This window comes from Schistocerca piceifrons, chromosome 3, assembly GCF_021461385.2.
Source record: "Schistocerca piceifrons isolate TAMUIC-IGC-003096 chromosome 3, iqSchPice1.1, whole genome shotgun sequence".
Classification (NCBI taxonomy): domain Eukaryota; kingdom Metazoa; phylum Arthropoda; class Insecta; order Orthoptera; family Acrididae; genus Schistocerca; species Schistocerca piceifrons.
In genome coordinates, this window is record NC_060140.1 from 107,634,235 (window position 1) to 107,661,071 (window position 26,837).

Below are 26,837 nucleotides of genomic sequence, written 5' to 3' on the forward strand. Positions count from 1 at the left end.
TGGTCTGAACAGTATAGACAATATTTTTTATTCTAGTCCTATTAGGTGGACTATATCACGAATGAAATCAAGGAGCCTTACAATGAGCAGAACCAAAAGCTACTTAGAACGTCATACCCTTCACAAATACGAAATTGAATACAGTTCACAAGTTTGGTTAACCTCAATAGCACTCCCAGTTCAATCACTCTGTTGACACCGCTTGTTGAAGCTGTCAGGAGCCATTTTATTTACGTCGGGGGCTTATCAGAGGATGTGAATCGCAGCAGTCTCTACGAGACAGGCAATAAGGCTTGTTTCAGCTGCAACGCAGGTGTCTATATTGGAAGTCAGCGTCCTGCAGCCATTCGAGTTGTGTAGCTACTGCAGTTCAAACAGGCTGCGCAGATTAATACAGCGGAGCGGCTTGGTGGTGTATACCCGACAAGAAGGTACGTTGTTTCGGCTGCGCAGCTGCGATAATATATACGAATAGAAATGTTTTTAAAACTTTGAGCATAGCTGCTAAGGTTCAGTCTTGTTGCAACCCTTGTCCACAGTACGAGCAGCCCTTAGCGGCTCGCCGTCTGACAAGTGTTCATGACGTCGCCTTTGCGGCTGAGATCTTTTTTAATATGTGACTTGTAAGTACTGCATCTTTTCGAGTCAGTACAAACTTTAATTTTATTAATGTACTATATACCTAATGTTTTACTACAGTTAGTCTAATTCTGAAGACGACGCTCATAATAGCGTCGAAACCAGATCAATTTTTGACTTAATATTTGTGACCGAGGGGTTATTTGTTACAATATAAGAAATGTTTTTGTTTGAATTTTGTTTCTGCCTTCAGATGGATCTAATTATTCACTATATCGCCTTTTTGTCGCTTATGAAATGCCACCACGTCTTGTTCCTCATTCTCTTCCAGTAACGAGGTTTATGCCATTGTAACGTCAATCACTCGACTCCGCACCGCTGGTATTAGAGTGGACAGGAGATGAAGTACGTCCCGCTTATCTCATTTCGTTAGCATATTTACACACTCAACAGCACAAGTGGCGTACAGCTGCAACCAACATTAAAAAAAAAAAAGAATTCCGATTAGAGGTAATTCCAAATTCCTGTCCTGTTCCTTATAATCTATGAAATACATTATGTGCGATATATTTCGACAGTTCTTATTGTCAGCCAGTAGCGGTCTGAAACAGCGAACATGGCTTATCCTGTCGATTTGTGATTAGTCTACAGTGTTAAGGGGCTGTTAAAAACGTTCTGGAACATGCTAATGACAAGTATTAAGGGCTGCAGTGAGCTGTTATGGAACAAGTTTTATATTCATGTGTCATAATTTACATAAAATCGTTCATAAATCTCCAAGGTGTTACTGTAACAGAGAGTCAAATGAAAACGAGACAGATGGAAAAAAGTAAGTCAACCGCTTTTTATTTAAGAAGTAATCGGCATGATTATGAATACATTTACCCCACTGTGAGACAAGACGGTCAGTGCCTTCACGGAAAGGTGTTTGTGGTTGCGTACGGAACCATGACTGTACTCCAGGCCTGCACCTGTTTGTCGAAGCAAATGGACGGCCCCAAATGTTTTTCTGGAGGTCTCCATAAACACGGAAATAGCGTGGGGAGAAAGCGAGATTGTATGTAGGATGTGTAAGAGCTTCCCAGAGAAACTTTTGCAGCATAATCGAAACAACCTTCGCATTAAAATTCCAATCCACATGTTGCACTCCGGGGCACGTAATTTTAATCTGTGCTCTCCACGAATATACAGCAGGAAATGAGAACGCTTGATCTCAAAGCAGTATCGAAGAACTGAAGTTCCAGTTTGAACGTAGGCTACGGAGCACTGCGGAATCACACTACTAGTGCGTTATCATCCTCGTTAGTCAATATTTTGTGCAGGGGTGGTTCAAATGGCTCTGAGCACTATGGGACTTAGCATCTGAGGTCATCAGTCCCCTAGAACTTAGAAAGACTTAAACCTAACTAATGTAAGGACATCACGGACATTCGTGCCCGCGGCAGGATTCGAACCTGCGACCGTAGCAGTCGCGCGGTTCCAGACTGAAGCTCATAGAACCGCTCGGCTACAGCGGCCGGCTGCAGAGGTGGAGAATGAAGTTTGGTTGGCGTCATACAAGAATACGATCTACATTAGTCTTTATAGGGTTACTAAGAAACGTACAGTAAACGCGGTCCGGGAATGCTTGCTGTTTGTGGTGTCAGTCTCAACCATGGAAACGCTCGTGAGATGTTATAAAAATTCAAATGGCTCTGAGCACTATGGGACTCAACTGCTGAGGTCATTAGTCCCCTAGAACTTAGAACTAGTTAAACCTAACTAACCTAAGGACATCACAAACATCCATGCCCGAGGCAGGATTCGAACCTGCGAGCGTAGCGGTCTCGCGGTTCCGGACTGCAGCGCCCAGAACCGCACGGCCACTTCGGCCGGCTGAGATGTTATACTAAAGACAAGAAACCCAGCAGACTAGTACTGTTGACCGGTTTAATTTCAGTACTTTAGGAGGAAAATAACTTTTGCATGATATGTCACTGCCAAGTAACATAGATGAAACTAGGACAATACACTGAAAGAACTGCGAAATATACCGCGGAAGATAACTGAAAAAGATACGCGATGAGATGAACAGAAATTCCATTTTACTCAAAGGCAATCAATACACTGAAGTCATCATGATTCGATTCTTGATGGTCTCCTGGACATTATAAAAGGCGGGACATGGTTCTTGATAGGGTGTATGATCACTGCGGACATGAATGCATGCCCTGCAACGAGCTCCAATACTGGTCACTGACTTGGTTGCGAGTTCTTGTGGTAGGGTGTTCTATTTCTCCACCACTTGGGGGGTTCTATGTCTCCACCACCGCGATTGACATCTTCTGAATGGCCGATGGTGCACGTGGACATGCTGCAACGCACACACAAGTGCTCGAAGGGATTGAAGTCGGGGGGGGGGGGGGGGGGTTACGCGCGGGCCAGTCTGCTCGAGGAATGTACAGTAACATAACAACATTGACCAGAGAGTGAACGGTGTCCAAAGACTTGGGGATCAGTCCACTCACGCAACATTACGCCTCCCACCCCATAACACCTGGAACACCAAAACGATCATATTCTAAGAAGTTCTTGGGTGAACTACGTGTTGCTGACCTACATATCTTAGAACTTGCTACTCTGACTGGTCAACGACATTGTGACACTGTATTCTGTTCCCATGTGCATCGTTTGGGGAGTGCATTCGGCCCCGATTTCATTTTTGTGGATGCTAGTGCGCGAAAGCATCGAACCGAGCAGGTTGGGGAACTTTGTGGAAGGAAAGTCTGTTCGGTGAATGGATTGGCCTGCCCGTTCTCCCGACTAAAAGCTCATTGAGTACGTGTGGGGTGCGTTGGGGTTACGTATTGCAAGAGGGCCACATACACCAACGACCGCCCAGCATTTGTCATCCGTGCTCGTGGAAGAATGAAACACCCTGCCACAAAATCCTTAGCAACCTTGGTGGCAGCATAATACAATCAAAAAAGGTTTTGCATCACCCCGGTTCCCAGAACTCCTGAAGATAGGCGTTGACTGTGGATATTGTAAAACAGTCCCTTTGACTGTTCACAGATGTTACTAAACCCACCCAAAGATGTAAACAACGATGCATGAGGAGCGCCTATTAGACGGAGGGTGATGTTAAGTCCCATTGTGCTCAGAGCCATTTTTTAGCTAGTTTGTTTCTCCACAGTTGGAGTTAAACGTTGCTACAGATAATTTCCGGCTGCATTTCAGCCGCTGTGAACGCAGTGTTCGCAGACATTTCTTCTCTGCGTCGTACAGAGCGTTAAGTGCTCTGTTCTGCACTTGGCGCCACTTCAAAAATTTCTCTCTCATCCTACTCATGGTCGAACTGTCTCCCCACCTGGGTTCATTCGTTCTTCACATCACGGCCTTTTTCGACCAATAGGAGCGTTTCTCTTATTTTGTGCAGACTCTCTCTACCAATCGCAATGTCCCTAGTATCAAACTGCGTCGAAACTTAAAGTATTTTTCTCCTTCCCAGCGCATTTCCGCCAATCGGACGTTTTGCGCCCATTCTAGATGTCTAAAGCACATAGACCTTCATGTGCGCCGCACTCGCTAGATACGTGATCGAAATGCGTCGCTTGTTTTTGTTCGTATCCCTTTGGGATTCCGAAATGCAGCTTTCTAGAGCTCTTTCTCTGTCCCTCTGCAGATGTGCCACTATACATGTTTCTCCCACCTACCTCATCTGGTCGGGTCGTTGAATTTCCGCTGCCACCACTTTGAGTGGTTTCTGTGGTAACACCTGTGGTGCACCTACGCTTCTGCTCTTGTCCCTCTGGCTTTCAAACTAAAACGACCCACGCTGCTTGTTCCACCTTCGGCTCAAAGACATGCATTATTTAGGAATGGTGTGTTAATTACCGTCGATTGACAGTCATCCCTTTTTGCATTACATACTGATAGGCAAATTTGCTCATAACCACTAAATTACGTTAGGTGTCATATTCACCTTCTCGTTGCGATGTATAAAGCACTCATGTAAGGTGTAAATGTGACCTTCATTTAACCTGCCACTTTACAATGTGCAGCAGTCAGCCGACACGTCCCTCCAGCTTCACACAGGTCCACAGTGTGACCCTGTTCAAATGGCTGAAGCTCTTCAACAGGAGTATGAACTCATCGGCGAGGCATGGATGTACCCTAGAATGAATGCTGCAAGCACTGTTCACCTCTAAATTCAGCACTGCTACTGTCTGAAAAGCAACAACAAATGGCGCACAGAAAGGCCTCCTGAGCGCCGATGACCGGGGCAGATGAATCCCTGGTGTCCCTCTACAAAGCCCTTGAGCGTGTTGCATTCATTTTTTTCCGGCAGTGTACATAACGACTTATCACACAGGATCAAAGATTCTGTTATATTGATTCTTGATGACACTGTTGTCTACAGGTATAATAAAAACAATCTGACATAGTTTTCATTTTATATAATGTATAGAGCTGTCTGCAAATATGGATAAATGCAAGACAACACCCATAACAGAGAGAAAGAACTTGTTAGTACCCCATTACACGATCATTGAAGAACTTCTGCAGCCCACCGTATTATTTAAGCACTTAGTCGTGATACTAAGAGGTGGCATGAACTCCTCACAGGGAAGGCGAAAGGTAGACTTGTATTTGTCGGATTGGTTGTGGGAAAATACAGCCCACCTGTTAAGTAAACCACAAAAAAGACGCTGGTGCAACTGATTTTAGAGAATCGTTCCGGCAATGTGACTCTTTATCAACTAGGCCTGACCGCACACATCGAACATAACACGTCGGTGCAGACTACGCCCAGAGAACTTAAACGACTTTGGAAGAAAGGGACGTTGTTGTAGCGAAACTCTCCGGGTAGATAAGTAAAGTTAGAGAATTCTGCTGTAGCTATCATATATATCGCGTAGAGATTATGAGCGTAAGAAAAAAGAGGTCATGGCGTATATCGATCTGTATAGACTAGAATTTTTTCCTTCCCCATTACGTGAACAGAAGAGGGCAGAAAGATGCTAGTGATGAAACAAAGTACTCTTCGTCACGCACTGCCCAGTAATTTGCGGAGTGCACGTGAAGACCGAGGCGTAGGCACCGCCCTTATAGGGCTAATGAGGTAATGATCAACGTACATCGCTGGAAAATGCACTGAACAGACTCGATTCTCAATAAAGATTAAATTATTTGTTGTTTCTTTTGCGACTGCATTTTATTATAACTATCAGCTGACAAACACGACATGCCAGAGTGTTCATTTTGCCTGTTTTCTATTAGAAACGGAAACAAAAAAACGCACTGTGTTGGTACTGTAACATTGAGAAAATTTTATTTCCATGTATTCGTGAAAACACCTTAGAAATTTCTAAATAGTACAAAACATATGCGTAACGTACAAATATACAGGGTGTTTCAAAAATGACCGGTATATTTGAAACGGCAATAAAAACTAAACGAGCAGCGATAGAAATACACCGTTTGTTGCAATATGCTTGGGACAACAGTACATTTTCAGGCAGACAAACTTTAGAAATTACAGTAGTTACAATTTTCAAAAACAGATGGCGCTGCGGTCTGGGAAACTCTATAGTACGATATTTTCCACATATCCACCATGCGTAGCAATAATATGGCGTAGTCTCTGAATGAAATTACCCGAAACCTTTGACAACGTGTCTGGCGGAATGGCTTCACATGCAGATGAGATGTACTGCTTCAGCTGTTCAATTGTTTCTGGATTCTGGCGGTACACCTGTCTGTGTCCCCACAGAAAGAAGTCACAGGGGTTCATGTCTGGCGAATAGGGAGGCCAATCCACGCCGCCTCCTCTATGTTTCGGATAGCCCAAAGCAATCACACGATCATCGAAATATTCATTCAGGAAATTAAAGACGTCGGCCGTGCGATGTGGCCGAGCACCATCTTGCATAAACCACGAGGTGTTCGCAGTGTCGTCTAAGGCAGTTTGTACCGCCACGAATTCACGAAGAATGTCCAGATAGCGTGATGCAGTAATCGTTTCGGATCTGAAAAATGGGCCAATGATTCCTTTGGAAGAAATGGCGGCCCAGACCAGTACTTTTTGAGGATGCAGGGACGATGGGACTGCAACATGGGGCTTTTCGGTTCCCCATATGCGCCAGTTCTGTTCATTGACGAAGCCGTCCAGGTAAAAATAAGCTTCGTCAGTAAACCAAATGCTGCCCACACGCATATCGCCGTCATCAATCCTGTGCACTATATCGTTAGCGAATGTCTCTCGTGCAGCAATGGTAGCGGCACTGAGGGGTTGCCGCGTTTGAATTTTGTATGGATAGAGGCGTAAACTCTGGCGCATGAGACGATACGTGGACGTTGGCGTAATTTGGACCGCAGCTGCAACACGGCGAACGGAAACCCGAGGCCGCTGTTGGATCACATGCTGCACTAGCTGCGCGTTGCCATCTGTGGTTGCCGTACGCGGTCGCCCCACCTTTCCAGCATGTTCATCTGTCACGTTCCCAGTCCGTTGAAATTTTTCAAACAGATCCTTTATTGTATCGCTTTTCGGTCCTTTGGTTACATTAAACTTCCGTTGAAAACTTCGTCTTGTTGCAACAACACTGTGTTCTAGGCGGTGGAATTCCAACACCAGAAAAATCCTCTGTTCTAAGGAATAAACCATGTTGTCTGCAGCACACTTGCACGTTGTGAACAGCACACGCTTACAGCAGAAAGACGACGTACAGAATGGCGCACCCACAGACTGCGTTGTCCTCTATATCTTTCACATCACTTGCAGCACCATCTGTTGTTGAAAATTGTAACTACTGTAATTTCGAAAGTTTGTCCGCCTGAAAATGTACTGTTGTCCCAAGCATATTGCAACAAACGGTGTATTGCTATCGCTGCTCGTTTAGTTTTTATTGCCGTTTCAAATATACCGGTCATTTTTGAAACACCCTGTATAAGTGCAGCTATTCATGTGTCTACAACTTGATTTTGTAAACTTCTCTATGGCAACGTCTCTTCATAGTTCATAGACGCCAACTTCGCCTGTAACCATTTGCGTTTCGCAGTTGAAAGTTGTCAATAACGTGGTCGTGCGGTAGCCTTCTCGCTTCCTGCGCCCAGGTTCCCGGGTTCGATTCCTGGCGGGGTCAGGGATTTTCTCTGCCTCGTGATGACTGGGTGTTGTGTGATGTCCTTAGGTTAGTTAGGTTTAAGTAGTTCTAAGTTCTAGGGGACTGATGACCATAGATGATAAGACCCATAGTGCTCAGAGCCATTTGAACCATTTTGTCAAAAGCGCTACCAGGTGTCAGGGATTTCATTAAGTTGACGCGACAGTAGGAGTGTCTTAGTATTAAAAAGAATAAATGTATTAAAACTTCACGCATGATTCGGCATTTTTTCACGCATCTCAGTGTTTATGACGTCATACCTCTTCAACTACAGGTCGTGCAATGATGTATTTGAGTCGGTACATTTAGCAGCATATGTGGATACTGTCTACGAAATATGTTGCGAATGGAGTTAGTAGCAAAGAAGTAATAAATTTAAGCGTCGTGCATTATAAGAAGTTTATTCACACATCTCAGTATTTAAATTGAGGTGACATGCACATATGCAGAATCGCGTAGACCCGATGTAAAAGGGCAATGCATTGGCGGAGCTGTCTTTTGTACTCAGATGATTCATTTACAAAGGTTTTCGCCGTAATTATGCCAACACGTCGGGATTTAACAGAATTTGAGCACGGAATGGTAACAGGAGCTAGGCGCATGGGACATTCCACTTCGGAGGTCATTAGGGAATCTAGTATTCCGCGATCCACAATAGCAAGAGTGTGCCGGAAATACCAGATTTCATGCGTTGCCGCTCACCACGGATAACGCAGAGGTCGACAGCCTTCACTTAACGACTGAGAGCAGAGGCGTTTGCGTAGTTGTCGGTGCTAACAGACAAGCAACACTGCGTGAAATAACCCCAGAACTGAATGTGGGACGTACGGTGAGCCAGTAACGCGAAATTTGGCGGTAATGTGCTACGACCGAGCGAGATGGCGCAATGGTTAGCACACTCGACTCGCATTCGGGAGGACGTCAGTTCAAGCCCGCGTCTAGCAACCCAGATTGAGATTTTCCGTGATTTACCTAAATCGCTCTAGGCAAATGCCGGCATAGTTCCTTGGACGGGCACCGCCGAATTCCTTCCCCTTCCTTGACGTAATCCGAAGCTGTACCCCGTCTCTAATGACCTTGATGTCGACGGGACGTTTAACCCAGTCTTCCTTCCTTTTCTTTTAATGTGCTACAGCAACAGACGACTGACGCCAGTGCCTTTGCTAACAGCACGATAAGGCCTCCAGCACTTCTCCTGGACTCGTGACCATATCGGTTGGACCCCAGACGACCGGAAAATCGTGGCCTAGTCTGATGAGTCCCGATTTCAGTTGGGAAGAGTTGATGGTGGGGCTCGAGTGTGGAGCGGACTCTACGATGCCATGGACCCAAGTTGTCAACAAGACACTGTGGAAGCTGTTGGTGGCTCCATAATGGTGTGGGCTGTGTTTACATGGAATAGGCTGGGTCCTCTGGTCCAACGAAACCGATCATTGACTGGAAATGGTTATGTTCGGCTACTTGGAGACCTTTTGCAGTCATTCATGGACTCCATGTTCCCAAATAACGCTGGAATTTTTATGGATGACAATGCGCCATATTTTGCCGGCCAGGGTGGCCGAGCGGATCTAGGCGCTTCAGTCTGGAACCGCGCTACCGCTATGATCGCAGGTTCGAATCCTCCCTCGGGCATGGATGTGTGTGATGTCCTTGGGTTAGTTAGGTTTAAGTAGTTCTAAGTTCTAGGGGACTGATGACTTCGGCTGTTAAGTCCCATAGTGCTCAGAGCCATTTGAACCATTTTTTGAATGCGCCATGTTACTGGGCCGCAGTTGTTCGCGATTGGTTTGAAGAACGTTCTTGTCAATTCCAGCGAATGATTTGACCACTCAGATCTTCCGACATGAATCCCATCGAACATTTATGCCATATAATCGAGAGGCCAGTTCGTGCACAAAATCCTGCAACGGGAATACTTTCGCATTTATGGATTTCTATAAAGGCAGCGAGGCTCAAAATTTCTCCAGGGGACTTCCAGCCACTTGTTGAGTTCTTGCCATCTCGAGCTGCTCCGCTACTGCGGGAAAAATGAAGTCCAACACGATATTGCAAAATATACCAAGACATTTTCCACCTCAGTTTATAATATCAAATCTCCTGAACTATGTTTTGTACAATGATATAATTTTGTAGGTGTATTTAGCGGCCTGTGAAATTTGTTGCGATTGAAATTAATAGCACAGAAGTAATAAATTTCGGCGTCCTGCATGGTGCGACAGTTTTTCAAGAGTCTCGTTCGTTAGGGCAGCTCCGAAATCGACACAGTGGTTTAGGAGGAGATGTGGAAATACACAGACACGCACACATACATACAAGGTGTGTGTTTGATTATATTCTTGTTATAAGAAATTGCATTACAAATACAAAAAAATCCCGTTGTAACATTTGCAAACACGTGATTCCCCATCCCGAATCATAAAATTCCTGACTGATGTAAGTATACTCTTTGTTGCAACATCTTCTACTGGACTCCCCAGTCGTAAATTAGTTAAATAAGAATGCATTGTCCGATCGAGATGTATTAGAAAGCCCTTCTTGGTCGGTCGCATTATACCCTATTAATTTCAGTCTGCACAGCTATTATCTGTAATTTTTTTGTTATTTACGTATTAGGCACTAGTCCATACGTTTATGACAGCCAGGTGATTATGACCTCGGCTTGTTGCCATTATCAAGTGAGCAATACGCACAGACAATAAATTCAGTTTTTTGTAGGTGGATATTATCTGCGCTTTTTTCACACCACGCGGCCCATCTCTCTGGCGATGGGGTCTGCGGTATATTATGGCCGAGTTCAAAATGGTTCAAATGGCTCTAAGCACTATCGGATTTAACAACTGAGGCCATCACTCCCCTAGATTTAGAACTACTTAAACGTAACTAACCTAAGGACATTACACACATCCATGCCCGTGGCAGGATTCGAACCTGCGACCGTGGCAGCATCGCGGTTCTGGACTGATGGGCCTAGAACCGCTCGGCCACAGCGGTCGACTATGGCCAAGTATGAAGCTAATTCATTCTCAGGTTTTCTGTAGAAGCCAATAATGGCTCCATCGCTTTCATATTCTTTAAAGAACAGAATTCGCCGGCCGAAGTGGCCGTGCGGTTAAAGGCGCTGCAGTCTGGAACCGCAAGACCGCTACGGTCGCAGGTTCGAATCCTGCCTCGGGCATGGATGTTTGTGATGTCCTTAGGTTAGTTAGGTTTAACTAGTTCTAAGTTCTAGGGGACTAATGACCACAGCTGTTGAGTCCCATAGTGCTCAGAGCCAAAGAATAGAATTCCAATGTCTACAACAGCTTTAGACGTCTGGTTACTTTACAAATGAGTTAATATGCTAAATATTTTACTTAAGGAATGTAGCCGATAAACCTTAGCAAAGATCTATATATATATATATATATATATATATATATATATATATATTTTAGTTCGTTTGACGCAGCTAAGTGCTCTCATTACGAAACACTGGACGAATATTTTCTGGGAAATTATAATGCGCTCCATTTTAAGCATTTCAATGTTTATGTCATCATATCTCTTGAACTATGTGTAGTGCAATGACAGATCCTTGCAGGTACATTCAGTGATATACATAGATTTCGTCTGCAAAGTGTGTTGCGAATAGAGCTACAGTAAAGAAGTAATAAATTAAAACGTCACGTCTGATGCTGAAGTTTCACTGTGATAAACTTTTCGCCTTTCAACATTTTGCGGGCGTTGTCAAGTTTCGCAAAGCTTTGAAATTATATGAAGAGTTTGTAGGAAGTTGTGCTGGCACAGAACGATTTCGCACGTTTTGGCGATGTAAATTTTGTAGGGTTCGTTTCGCTCTACTGAAACAGCACGAGGCAAATAAAATATGGGAAAAGGAGCATGTAATCATTTGTAACTTTCTGTATGTAATGCATGTCTTACCTATTCGTGCAGACACATCAGTACCTTGTACAGCGTGTTCGGGAGGTGGTGCCAAAGACCATCAGTCAGCCGAGAGATAACCGCAGAGCTCTAGAGCCAGTGATCATCGTGCACCAGCTGGCCACTAGAACGGCCGACAGCTACACGTTGCTTATTGCTAATTCTTAAAGAATAATGGTAGCGCCGTACATTTGTCAACGAAATGGTTCAGCTATGGGCTTAAGCCTGAGGAAAGACAGTTACTGTCGGGGAGAAGTGAGAACGCTTAAGAGAAACTAAGGACCGGATATGTAGTTGCTGTTTGTTTGCTAACTGTAGCTGACGCTATCGACATTAATTAATCGGGCGGTTGTATCGATTTATGGTGCAGTGGGAAGCTTCCGCAATGTTACAAGTATGACTGAAAGTGTATTTCGGCGAAAGATTGCGACAACAGGTTGGTTCAAATGGCTCTGAGCACTATGGGACTCAACTGCTGAGGTCATAAGTCCCCTAGAACTTAGAACTACTTAAACCTAACTAACCTAAGGACAACACACACATCCATGCCCGAGGCAGGATTCGAACCTGCGACCGTAGCGGTCGCGCGGTTCCAGACTGTAGCGCCAGAACCGCTCGGCCACCAGCGGCCGGCAACAGGTATAAGACTGGATATTAAAGACTGGAAATAATTTAATGCTATTGCCCTCCTCGATTTGAATTGAAGAATTACCGCAATGAGGCATTCTTCAATTAGCTGAGTGGGGGTTTAAGTTTTGTACTTGTAACGCGGTTACGAGTTTTCTTCGGATTGTGAATCGTGTCTCGAAAAAGCATTGTTTGATATCAGCGATCTGACTGAAGGTATCTGAGCCGGAGTTCTGGTTATGGTGTATTTGTAGCATGCCTATAATATGAATGCTGTGATTAATTATAAAAGTGATCAATATGCACAGATATAAACTTCGATTTTTTGTAGGTTTATATTATCTAAGACATAGAGTAAGGCATTGAATATGTTGGATGGGTTTGGTATTTGAGATGATATGTGAGTAGGATTTTGTGGATAATTAATTACTTTATTGTCGAGCGTAGTTCTCGATTGTTGAAGAGATTTGAAGATTGTAACCGAACATCCAGACCGGTGTTTTTTTATTATTATTATTACTTTGACAAAGGTTACCCTACTCAGATTTGTGATACTAGCGTTTCGTGTTGATCCAGATCCTGGCTGAACCATATTTCAGCGGAATTCCATTGCAAATCATTATTCATGTAGTTAACAGTGACAAGTGCCATTTTCACTCAGTGTTTGTTAGTGGGATCGAGGATCGCTAACACCTGATGTGGCTGAGAACTTTGCAATTTGTGTTTTAAATTGAATTAAAAATCGGTGGTAGCACCTAGGATTTTTTTTTTTCATTTCGTTTAGAGTGGGAATTTAGTTTTATTTGTCACTCGAGCACTCGTGGGCGTTTGTCTCTGTACGTAGTTTGTAAAGAGAAGGAAATAAACCGTTATTTTGTTTAAAAGTCAAAACCTAGTCCCCGAGTTCTCATTTAACCCGAAGTTACTAAATAATTGCTGTTTGAGACAAATCATTCCTTATGGCGGAAACAAGCGAGATCTTAAACTGCGGGATACCTGAGTGACAAATGAATGCAAGACAGGTAATACAAAGTATTTACATGTTAACGAATTTTCACTTCAAGATCATTTAATTGACAAAATCATAATAAAATAATTAGGGCTATAGATTGTGTTTAAAAGGATGTAAAGGGAGTCGTCTATTAAAAGTACAGAAAAATATGAAGGATTTGTTTATTTTTGTTCTAAAGTTGAAATTTTACGAACGTCGTTTCCTAAAATAAAGACAGAGACATTATCTATATTATTGACGAGCGTTGCTGTAGCAACAAAACATATCGCTGACTGTATCTGTCAAAATTCATACATTCGAAACAGTTTTGACTTTTGGTGAAGCTACGCGTAAGTAAAAAGGTAGCAAGATATTACAAACTTTACTGTGATTGTACTAAAAGCTGAAGAGAGAAGTGAGGTCATTTGAGGTCTGTGAGTTATGTTAAAGAGCTGCCTGGCGTGTGTACCGCTAGTAGTGATTTTTGGCTACTCTGAAAGGTTACGAGTAAGAAAATTAAATTATTTCCGTTATAGGAACAGTTCTAGAGCGTTACCACTTCCATTCTTGCTTAGCAAAATAATTTCAGATTAATTTCGATCAGTTTATAGTATTTAATCTTTGGTATTGCTGGACTGTGTACAATACGCAATTGCATTTTTCCGTTAGTGTGTTGACGTCAATATAGGAGGAACTACCTCTTACAAGTCACTGCTATTGACCTTAATATAATAATAATACGTAACGGAAAGGCATTTAAGAACTATATTCATAACAATCTACGCAAATAGCCGCCGTTTCTGTGCTCAATCGAAATTCTCCAGAACATGAACTTCTGTGAGTGGGGACTAGTGCAGCAGGGGATACAACCCGTCGGCTTTGAACAATGACGTCACAAGTCGCCAGAGAGCATGTATTACAGAGATGAAAGAGCTGAGGAGAATGTTGAGAAACAAAGGAATGCGAGAGAGATAAACATTGATCTTGTCAAAAGCATAAGTGTTTTTCGACTTTAAAAAAAAATCTCACGAGATAGAATAAACTGATCCTACTTTATTAAGCAATATCTTGTCAAAAGCCGAGAAGCGATTGTTCTTAATGTTCTAGCTCCCTTCAGTACGTAATAAGTGTTTTTTTGACTTAAAAAAAAATCTCACGAGATAGAATAAACTGATCCTACTTTATTAAGCAGCTCCCTTCAGTACCTAATAAGTGTTTTTTGGCTTTAAAAAAAAATCTCACGAGATAGAATAAACTGATCCTACTTTATTAAGCAATATCTTGTGAAAAGCCGAGAAGCGATTCTTCTTAGTGTTCTAGCTCCCTTCAGTACGTAATAAGAGTTTTTTGGCTTTTTTTAAAAAAAAATCTCACGAGATAGAATAAACTGATCCTACTTTATTAAGCAATATCTTGTGAAAAGCCGAGAAGCGATTCTTCTTAGTGTTCTAGCTCCCTTCAGTACGTAATAAGAGTTTTTTGGCCTTTTTAAAAAAAAATCTCACGAGATAGAATAAACTGATCCTACTTTATTAAGCAATATCTTGTCAAAAGCCGAGAAGCGATTCTTCTTAGTGTTCTAGCTCCCTTCAGTACGTAATAAGAGTTTTTTGGCTTTTTTTAAAAAAAAATCTCACGAGATAGAATAAACTGATCCTACTTTATTAAGCAATATCTTGTGAAAAGCCGAGAAGCGATTCTTCTTAGTGTTCTAGCTCCCTTCAGTACGTAATAAGAGTTTTTTGGCTTTTTAAAAAAAAAAATCTCACGAGATAGAATAAACTGATCCTACTTCATTAAGCAATCAGTAAAGAAACGAAACTGAAACATAACAGCAAAAGCTAAACGAAAATAAGACACTACAAATTTTCTACAACAAAAAATTAATAATCCACATTACCTTAATATCATTACGAAAAATATTAAGTACCGGCCGAATAAAAAACAAATAATTAAGTTAATTAAGTCACACGTTTAATGATGCACCCAATATCAAGCGATCGCTTTTAGATTTACATTCAATTATTTTAATGATAGTGCTTATCAGAACACAGAACTGCTTTATTATCTATTCCTCGAAGTGAAGACATTACGATCTATGACTAAGGAATGACGTCATTGTTCAAAGCCGACGGGTTGTATCCCCTGCTGCACTAGACCCTGTGAGTGTTACGCTTTATAAATCATAATTCTGAAGACTACGTAATTTTTTTTCTTTTTTCTCAATTTCATCTCTTACTGGGGCTGGGTTGTGTTTGCTAGTGCGCAACAAGTTTGGTCACATGAACTTACAGGCGGCAATTCATGCACAGTGTAAAGTCGCTAGGTACTCTCATTATTTATTTTTGTCAGTTCTACTTGTTAATGTTTTCCGTATATTCCCTTACGCCGATTCTGCGGAGAATCTACTCATTCCTTATCTATCAGTCCACCTAATTTTCAACATTCTTCTGTAGCATCACATCTCAAACGCTTCGATTCTCTTCTGTTTCGGTTTTTCCGCAGTCCACGATTCACTGCCATACAATGCTGTGCCCCAAACATCCATTCTCAGAAATTTCTTCTTCAAATTAAGGCGTATGTTTGATACTAGTAGACTTCTCTTGGCCAGGAATGCCCTTTTTGACTGTGCTAGTCTGCTTTTTCTGTTCTTAATTTATCCGTCATGGGCTATTTTGCTTCCAAGGTAGCAGAGTTCCTTAACTTCGTCTACTATGTAGTCACAGATTTTGGTATTAAGTTTCAGACTACTCTTATTTCTGCTGCTTCTCATTACTTTTGTTTTTGTCCGGTTTACTATCATTCCGCATTCTGTACTCATTAGAGTGTTCATTCCATAAAACATATCCTGTAATTCTTCTTCACTTGCCCTGAGGATAGCAATATCAGCAAAGCTTATCACTGATATCCATTCGCTTTTAAATTTAATCCAGCTCTTGAATCTTTCTTTTCTTTCCGTCACTGCATCTTCGACGTATAGACTGAACAGCTGGGGCAAAAGAATGGATTTCTCATAATTTCGAACATATTGCACAATTTTACAATGTCGAACAGTTTTTCTAGGTCGACATATCCTATGAGCATGTCTTCATTTTTCTTCAGTGTAGCTCCCACTATCAAGCGCAACGTCAGAACCACCTCTCTGGTGCCTCTACATTTCCTAAAACCAAACGGATAGTCATCTAACAGATCGTCAATTTTATTTTCCATTCTGCTGTACATTATTCTTGTCAGCAGTTTTGATGCATGAGCTGTTAAGCTGATTGTGCGATTAATGCTCTTTCTATCTTCGGAATTGTGTGGATGATATTTTTCCGAAAGTCTGATTGTACACTGGCAGCTTCAGAGATTCTAACCACCAACTTGAATAGTCGTTTGATCATCGCTTCTCCCTTTAATTTTAGAAATTCGGGTGTAATGTCATCCATTCTTTCTGCCTTACTCGTGTTTGATATCAAGTCTCACAGAACTCTTTCAAATTCCATATCGACTCCCATTTCTTTTTCTATCACGTCATCGGAGAAGTCCTCTATGTCACAGAGGCATTCAGTGCACTCTCCCCTGCTTAAGTGGAATTCGCCTTGCACTGTTAATGTTACCACCCTTGCTTTCAATTTCACTGAAGATTGTTTTGACTTTTCTATTTCCTGAGCCAGTCCTTCTGACAATCGTTTCTTTTACGATGTCTTCACACCTTCCCTACAGCCATTTCTCCTTGGGTGCCCTGCAATTTCAGTTTATTTCATTCCTAGGGTATTTATGTTGTAGTATTCCTATCTTTGCCTGAACATTTTTGAACTTTCTTCTTTCGACGATCAGTTAAAGTGTCTTTTGTTACCCACGTTTTTCACAGTTATCTTCCCAGTACCTATGTTTGCCTGTGCAACATCTGTGATTGTCCTTTTATAACCGTCCACTGAATTGCCTACTCTGGTACCCCTTATCGCAGTATCCACATCCTTACCGAACTTCCAAGGTTTCTCATCATTCCTCAGTACTTCAGTATCCCACTTCCTTCCACACAGATTCTTTCAGACGACTCTCTTAAACCTCAATCTGCTCTTCACCATTACTAAAGTTTGATCTGGATCTATATCTGCACTTAGGTATTCCTTACAATTCAATATCTAACTTTGAAATCTCTGTTGGACTATGATGTAATCCAGCTAGAATCTTCCCATGCCCCCTGGTCTTTTCCAAATTTTTCTAGCACTGTTCTGTCACTGTCAATTTTGTTCCACTGCCACTGTGTCACTATCTTTCTGCAACAGTGCCATTGTTCCCTTCGCTCTTTCTGTACCGTAACCACTGTCTACTGTCTTCCAACATTTATTACTTTTTCGTCCACTCCCACTTCCACTGTCTCCTTCTCTCGCAGCATGAAAAAGCGCGAGTATGTTCGCATGCCAAATTTATTTGAAAAAATTTTAATAGTGCTTATGAAGATAGAATGAGGCAGCTGGTACCCACTTTTCAGATAGATTCTTTTAAACAGGAGTATATTCGCCTTTTTTGTGCGCCGATAGGAGCGTTTTTCAGCTGCTTCCCTTTTTTTCCCTGTCACAGAAAGGCACGTGACTTATACGAAAGTAACTTAACGAGTCAGTAAAACTTTGATAGTTTACTTAAGTGAAACTGAAATAACGCAAAACTAATTTTACATCTCAGACCGGATTTTACGTGCACAAAAATGTTGCATGTGCTTCAGTACTAGTAGCATATTTTTTCGTGCTACGCCACTTTATAAACTACTTTTACGCCTCGCACTGGATTTTACGTGCACATATAAGGTAACCTTTGAGTCTTCGAATCTCGAAAACGGATACCAAAAAAAAGATTTCAAGGTTGTTCAAGATACGGATATTACAAATACAGTTTATTGTAAAAATTACAGCCATTTTCTCAGCATAGACGACTTGGAATCAGCGGCTTGATTTTGGTATCCAAACACCATATTTTTAATGTGTTTCTCAACAACGTATAAAAACTTTAAAAAATGTGAAGATGGAACTTCTAGATAAATGCCTAGAGCAGTGCTTCCCAATAGGTGGTCCGCGGACCCGCAGGGGGCCGCGAGCTATGCCAGAGGGGTCCGCAAGATGCTATTAGAATAAAAAATATTTTAAATATATTTCGTGTGATAACAGATTTTTTGTTTTGGCCGCTTCCTGCACGAGCAGAGCTTTAGCGAACGCTAACTTCTACGTCTAGCGTCCTCCTAGCCAACTGACACTAGCACACTCTAGCGAAAAACTAGAATTAGACAGAGGCAAATAGTTCTGCTGTATGCCGTTAGACTGCGCGCGCTGCCTCTTTGCAGCTGATTTTTCAATAACGAATATGTCAATGGTTTTTCTAAGTACCAAAGATAGAAAACGTATAAAAAGACTGTTAATTTGGCTTTTTTAGGTACTTGGTACTGTGATATGACAAGGTACGAATCATCCTCGAGAAAATTTTGTTGGGAACCCCTGGCATAGAGAATATGCACTTAAAATTTGAACAAACTGCTGTGTTAGTTATTTATGTATCCGCTGTTGAAGGTGAAGAAGTGATGAAAAACGCTTTTTTCGGGTTTTCTCGGAAACCACCCACGAACTATATGGTGCCTCCATAAGCCCCTTAAGAGCGCACCGTAGACCACATCTAATGCAAAAAGAAGCAACCGATTTGCTCCAATAGTCTAAGCTGGAGGAAGTGTGTAATATTCAAACTTTGACCCAGCACTGGAGGGTAGTTAGTAAGAAGGACTACCCAAAGCACTTGACTCTACCATTCTATCACCAATAGAACCCGAGGCATGAGCCCCGCATAAATCCCGTTTTTATGCTTGACGTTTTAGAGCATATTGGTAGCACATGCCGTCGTGTGCTTACCGAATAACAATAAAAATATCCTAATTCGTTAATATGAAGATTTCTTGTGAAGATACTCTTCAATGGAGCAGAAGAAGTTTGCTCAACAGAAAGTTATTTAATATATTCTTAAATTCCAGTACACTTCGTCTACATGGCATTTACTATTCCCTGGGAATTTTTAAATCATCTATAGAAAAATCACGCTCACTGGTGAAACCTTCCCGTCTCCTCTATATCTCTTTTGTTACGCAACCTTCCCTTCTACAATAACCTACGAAACCTTCCCTTAGGATATCTATCTCTTGCTTAATAATAACAAATGAAATCTTCCCTTTGAAATTTATTCTCTTTCTCAATCTTTGCATACAAATTTAAATGCTGCTTATTAAAAGTGATTTGCTGATTATTTCGACGAAACATAGAATGTGTCGTCGTCGTGACCCTCAATCGTTATCTGCAAGAACCCAAAACCGTTCCTTACCTTTTTTACTGTTACTGGATCGCCATCTGACTGCTACATCGAACTGCGACATGAATATACTTACTCTGTTTTACTATACTCTATTAGCCGCTGGTGGGCTGTCATAATAAGTGGCTGTATTTATTACCAAAGCTGACGTTATTCTTTAATAGCAAAGCTGACTTTACTCTTTAATTAATTTGACTGAAGTTACGTAATTCATAGTTAAACTTTTTCTGGACAAAAACAAAATTTTGCAAAGTTTTACGTTGATGATTTTTGGGATGGATTATAATCAGTAAATCAATATTGCTGGCAAAAATTAATTATATTCTGAAAATGGTTCTTCAAATATTTACTGTTGGTAATGAAATGATTTTACAAACGTTCAAATGAGACTTTCTTTTTACAATAATCTTACAACTAGCATTGCGCAAACATACCTTCAGTAGTCTTGAGTTTCTCGAAAAATATAATTCTATAATATTAGTTCCTCTTATGATAATAGTTAGCTGATGTCTCTGTACATCCGTTTATAATCTCTTGTAAAACATAGCTGATGGCTGGCAGGCACACCGCTCCTCTCAACCTCTCGCTTCAGACCTGCTACCGACTCGCTTCACATCTCACTTACTAGACTTTCTACGAACGTTAAAGTGCGGTCTCTCCCGCCAACAATGCTTACTGGTGCAGACAATCCATGCTACCATTACAAAATGTGTCAATGCGCGGTCTTTCCCGCTCCTGTCTTAAAATGTATCCATACGCCGTCTCTCCCGCTCTTTTTTAAATTATAACAATGTGCGGTCTCTCCCGCCAACAATACTTTGGTGCAGACATTACCTGCTACCACAGTTATTTCCAAAATGACAAATATTAATTATTCCTACTTAATGCTATTAATAAAATAAAAACATCTTTCATAAATTGTGGTTTGAAAATAGACAATAGAAATATACACGTTTTACACTGGTAGTGTAGCTATATTTTTCGATCCCTTTATTTTAGGACGTGGGTTTTCCAGTTGAGTTTGTGATCAGTCTGTAGTTCCAAAAACGTATGCTATTCGTTTATTGCATTCATAACTTTAGTGGGGTATGTTCATAACTTGAGTACTTGCGAAGAACCATCTGTTAAGTAGGACAGAAGTCCTGTACCTACTTCGGTAAAAATTTCTCACCGCACGCTTAATAGTGACCGGCAGAACAAGGAAGCAGGAAAGATTGACGGCAGGGCTACAACATTCTGAACGGGGAAAGTTTTGCCAAGACAGAGCCCGGAACGAGGAAATTAGAAATACCAGCCCCAGTGCTGTAATACTTGAACGAGGAAACGTCTCGCTAAGACGGAGGCCGGCCGCTTTCGACAGCGTTAGGCGGGCCGGAAGGGGCGACTGTGGGAACCGATAAGCAATCTTATCTGGCAGCTCGGCGCCTTAGCGGCCGATACGCAGGTACAGCTAGGAGCGACGCCGAGGCAGGATGCGTGTGCGTGCACACAGTCTCTCTCTCACACGCACACACTCACGCACCAGATAGCGCAATGGCCCACACTGCAGCCGTTACTCCCAACTATCGGCTCAGCCCTCATATTGCTCTCGCAGATCTCATTTCCTACTAGGCCTACACTGCAGTCGCGCGATAAAGGAGAGACCACTCCATATTCTACAGGGTGTTTCGGTAAGAGTGTGCGAAAATGTCACAGGACATAGAGAATGCTCCACTGAACAATTGGGGGTCGGAGAAGTCAGCTTAAGGAGATACAGAAGTAAACTTCTCCACCGCCTCGTCTAGCATTATTCTTTCCCAGCCTATTGACAACTAATATGCGTAAACGTTTACACGAACTGTGCTGCTTATTTACGTGTACATTCTTTATTTCTTGCAGGGAAACAAGTAGGGCGAGCCTGATTACTAAGAAGTCATGACAAAAAAAAAAAAAAGTTTCAAATGGCTCTGAGCACTATGGAACTTAACATCTGAGGTCGTCAGTCCCCTAGAACTTAGAACTACTTAAACCTAACTAATCTAAGGACGTCACACACGTCCATGCCCGAGGCAGGATTCGAACCTGCGATCGTAGCAGTCGCTCGGTTCCGGACTGAAGCGCCTAGAACCGCTCGGCCACAGTGGCCGGTTAGTCATGATGCAAATTTCGCGGTGTACAGCGCATATCTCTTGTTAGAATTGCATGGGAATGACATAGAGAGAGAGATTTGATCCAGAAATTTCGCGCTTATGGGACTAAGAGCTTACTGCTTGGCTGGACAATCCGTGATTACTGTGGAACATACGGTGAATGTAACTCGATCTTCTCGAAAACAGTTGAGATTTACGTCTTGCTGTTTACGTACGCTGAGGTTATATTCGTGCCCTACACAGCTTGTCAATATGAATCGAATCGGCGAGAAAAAGTCCTGCACGGTCCCCTTGTTAGCGAACGTCGTAGACTTGGGAAAGGGGCTGTCTTATTTGCCATCACGATTTTCAAGAGGTTTTGCCCATAAATGTGAATCAAATTGCGAATTTGATGAATGTACTCAACCTCTGTAATATCGACATAACCATGTTCTTTGTAAGTCCGTTCTTGAGACCATAGATGTTGGTCAGAGACGTTACTTCTTTTTAAGGCAGTAGCAGGCAGAGTGTGTTGCACAGTCTGGCTACATACTTTATTTGAAAAGGATGGAAGCTCACCCGTCGTGTAGTGGAGACAGCGTTATTTAGAAAGGGATTCTGTAAGAATATATTTTAAGAAGTTTTTGAGGAGAGTATATTAGTAAGAATGGTAAAACCAACAGTTAACGTAATCCAGTTTTTTTTGGTATAATTTATAAGTGTATAGTTTCTTACTGTTAAGACGTTGTGTATGGTGAAAGTCAGCGGCAGAAATTTTAAGGTGAAGCATGTGGACCTGTCTGATAGTTGAAATAAGTGTCAAGGAAGGCAATTATACACAAACGAGTTGCTAAGAAATATTTTGCTAATTTGTCTAGGTGTGAGAACTTTATGAAACGGTGTATTATTGTTATAGATTAATGAAGCATAGTGAAACTTGCCGTCTTTCTTCTCATTTATCAGTTGTTTAGTTCCTCATTTTTCATTCTTTACTTCCATAACAGTGTTTGCATACTCGCATTGCACATTGCGAGTTGTGTACTAAGAAGCATTTCTATGAAAACTGGTAATATACTCGTACTTTCTTGCATTGCACACTGCAAGTACGGTAGATGAAACTTTATTTTTCACAATGTCATCATTATCCAAACAGTGACAGGTTGCAGAACAGACGAGCGTTCCGTGCGCACAGGTAAGCCAACAAATTTAATTACAATCAAAGCTCACTTCCACCGTAAGGCACAGTGACTGTCAGAGCGTACCTGTGAAAATAATATCATGTCGGAACTAGAAGAGTTCGGTGAAGCGTCATCTTGTGAATTTTCAAGCAATTTTAGCAAAGTCAGATGCGTTTATTGTTTTGTTCCTTTGCTCTGTAATTACAACAACAATTCTGGTACAGTGATTGTTTACAGGACTAAATGGTTCAAATGGCTCTAAGCACTATGGGACTTAGCACCTGAGGTCATCAGTCCCCTAGACTTTTTTTTTTGTCATCAGTCTACTGACTGGTTTGATGCGGCCCGCCACGAATTCCTTTCCTGTGCTAACCTCTTCATCTCAGAGTAGCACTTGCAACCTACGTCCTCAATTATTTGCTTGACGTATTCCAATCCCTGTCTTCCTCTACAGTTTTTGACCTCTACAGCTCCCTCTAGTACCATGGAAGTCATTCCCTCATGTCTTAGCAGATGTCCTATCATCCTGTCCCTTCTCCTTATCAGTGTTTTCCACATATTCCATTCCTCTCCGATTCTGCGTAGAACCTCCTCATTCCTTACCTTATCAGTCCACTTAATTTTCAGCATCCGTCTATAGCACCACATCTCAAATGCTTCGATTCTCCTCTATTCCGGTTTTCCCACAGTCCATGTTTCACTACCATACAATGCTGTACTCCAGACGTACATCCTCGGAAATTTCTTCCTCAAATTAAGGCCGGTATTTGATATTAGTAGACTTCTCTTGGCCAGAAATGCCTTTTTTGCCATAGCGAGTCTGCTGTTGATGTCCTCCTTGCTCCGTCCGTCATTGGTTATTTTACTGCCTAGGTAGCAGAATTCTTTAACTTCATTGACTTCGTGACCATCAATCCTGATGTTAAGTTTCTCGCTGTTCTCATTTCTACTACTTCTCATTACCTTCGTCTTTCTCCGATTTACTCTCAAACCATAGTGTGTACTCATTAGACTGATCATTCCGTTCAGCAGATCATTTAATTCTTCTTCACTTTCACTCAGGGTAGCAATGTCATCAGCGACTCGTATAATTGATATCCTTTCACCTTGTATTTTGATTCCACTCCTGAACCTTTCTTTTATTTCCATCATTGCTTCCGCGATGTACAGATTTAAGAGTAGGGGCGAAAGGCTACAGCCTTGTCTTACACCCTTCTTAATACGAGCACTTCGTTCTTGATCGTCCACTCTTATTATTCCCTCTTGGTTGTTGTACATATTGTATATGACCCGTCTATCCCTATAGCTTACCCCTACTTTTTTCAGAATCTCGAACAGCTTGCACCATTTTATATTGTCGACCGCTTTCTCGATGTCGACAAATTCTATGAAAGTGTCTTGATTTTTCTTTAGCCTTGCTTCCATTACTAGCCGTAACGTCAGAATTGCCTCTCTCGTCCCTTTACTTTTCCTAAAGCCAAACTGATCGTCACCTAGCGCATTCTCAATTTTCTTTTCCATTCTTCTGTATATTATTCTTGTAAGCAGCTTCGATGCATGAGCTGTTAAGCTGATTGTGCGATAATTCTCGCACTTGTCAGCTGTCGTCTTCGGTATTGTGTGGATGATGCTTTTCCGAAAGTCAGATGGTTTATCGCCAGACTCATATATTCTACACACCAACGTGAATAGTCGTTTTGTTGCCACTTCCCCCAATGATTTTAGAAATTCTGATGGAATGTTATCTATCCCTTTTGCCTTAATTGACCGTAAGTCCTCCAAAGCTCTTTTAAATTCCGATTCTAATACTGGATCCCCTATCTCTTCTAAATCGACTCCCTGTTTCTTCTTCTATCACATCAGACAAATCTTCACCCTCATAGAGGCTTTCAATGTATTCTTTCCACCTATCTGCTCTCTCCTCTGCATTTAACAGTGGAATTCCCGTTGCACTCTTAATGTTACCACCGTTGCTTTTAATGTCACCAAAGTTTGTTTTGATTTTCCTGTATGCTAAGTCTGTCCTTCCGACAATCATATCTTTTTCGATGTCTTCACATTTTTCCTGCAGCCATTTCGTCTTAGGTTCCCTGCACTTCCTATTTATTTCATTCCTCAGCGACTTGTATTTCTGTATTCCTGATTTTCCCGGAACATGTTTGTACTTCCTCCTTTCATCAATCAACTGAAGTATTTCTTCTGTTACCCATGGTTTCTTCGCAGCTACCTTCTTTGTACCTATGTTTTCCTTCCCAACTTCTGTGATGGCCCTTTTTAGAGATGTCCATTCCTCTTCAACTGTACTGCCTACTGCGCTATTCCTTATTGCTGTATCTATAGCGATAGAGAACTTCAAACGTATCTCGTCATTTCTTAGTACTTCCGTATCGCACTTCTTTGCGTATTGATTCTTCCTGACTAATGTCTTTAACTTCAGCCTATTCTTCATCACTATTATATTGTGATCTGAGTCTATATCTGCTCCTGGGTACGCCTTACAATCCAGTATCTGATTTCGGAATCTCTGACCATGATGTAATCTAATTGAAATCTTCCCGTATCTCCCGGCCTTTTCCAAGTATACCTCCTCCTCTTGTGATTCTTGAACAGGGTATTCGCTATTACTAGCTGAAACTTGTTACAGAACTCAATTAGTCCTTCTCCTCTTTGATTCCTTGTCCCAAGCCCATATTCTCCTGTAACCTTTTCTTCTACTCCTTCCCCTACAACTGCATTCCAGTCGCCCATGACTATTAGATTTTCGTCCCCCTTTACATACTGCATTACCCTTTCAATATCCTCATACACTTTCTCTATCTGTTCATCTTCAGCCTGCGACGTCGACATGTATACCTGAACTATCGTTGTCGGTGTTGGTCTGCTGTCGATTCTGATTAGAACAACCCGGTCACTGAACTGTTCACAGTAACACACCCTCTGCCCTACCTTCCTATTCATAACGAATCCTACACCTGTTATACCATTTTCTGCTGCTGTTGATATTACCCGATACTCATCTGACCAGAAATCCTTGTCTTCCTTCCACTTCACTTCACTGACCCTTACTATATCTAGATTGAGCCTTTGCATTTCCCTTTTCAGATTTTCTAGTTTCCGTACCACGTTCAAGCTTCTGACATTCCACGCCCCGACTCGTAGAACGTTATACTTTCGTTGATTATTCAATCTTTTTCTAATGGTAACCTCCCCCTTGGCAGTCCCCTCCCGGAGATCCGAATGGGTGACTATTTCGGAATCTTTTGCCAATGGAGAGATCATCATGACACTTCTTCAATTACAGGCCACATGTCCTGTGGATACACGTTACGTGTCTTTAATGCAGTGGTTTCCATTGCCTTCTGCATTCCCATGTCGTTGATCATTGCTGATTCTTCCGCCTTTAGGAGCAATTTCCCACCCCTAGGACAAGAGAGTGCTCTGAACCTCTATCCGCTCCTCCGTCCTCTTTCACAAGGCCGTTGGCAGAATGACGCTGACTTCTTATGCCGGAAGTCTTCGGCCGCCAATGCTAATTATTTATCAAAATTTAAGCAGTGGCGGGGATCGAACCTGGGACCGAAGACGTTTTGATTATGAATCAAAGACGCTACCCCTAGACCACAGGTACAATTCCCCTGAGGATATCACACACAACCAAGCCCGAGGCAGGATTCGAACCTGCGACTGTAGCAGCAGCACGGTTCCGGACTGAAGCGTCTAGAGCCGCTCAGCCACAGCGGCCGGCACAGGACTAAAGATAGATTAGAAATATTCAGGGCGAACATTTTAATGTGAGTTGTTTGTTTTGCAGTCAGGTGGCATATGTAAATTTCACTGAAAACGGATTGCTTTCTCGCAGACGAATTGTTTGATATATTGGCTGGAGTGGATTTCGCATCACGTATCGTGAACTCCACATAATTCCGTTCAAAACTATATTTTCACATAGTTCTGTTGC

General features: G+C 41.9%; 1 protein-coding gene across 2 annotated transcripts in view; it reads left to right on the top strand.

The window, feature by feature from the left end:
* The first annotated feature begins 287 nt into the window (after positions 1-287).
* Positions 288-26,837, top strand: part of LOC124789870 (15-hydroxyprostaglandin dehydrogenase [NAD(+)]-like) — a 165,068-nt gene continuing 138,518 nt past the window's right edge. For both annotated transcript variants that reach the window (XM_047257383.1, XM_047257384.1), the window contains exon 1: positions 288-431. The gene's annotated coding sequence lies outside the window, so the exon portion shown is untranslated. The remainder of the gene's footprint in view (positions 432-26,837) is intronic.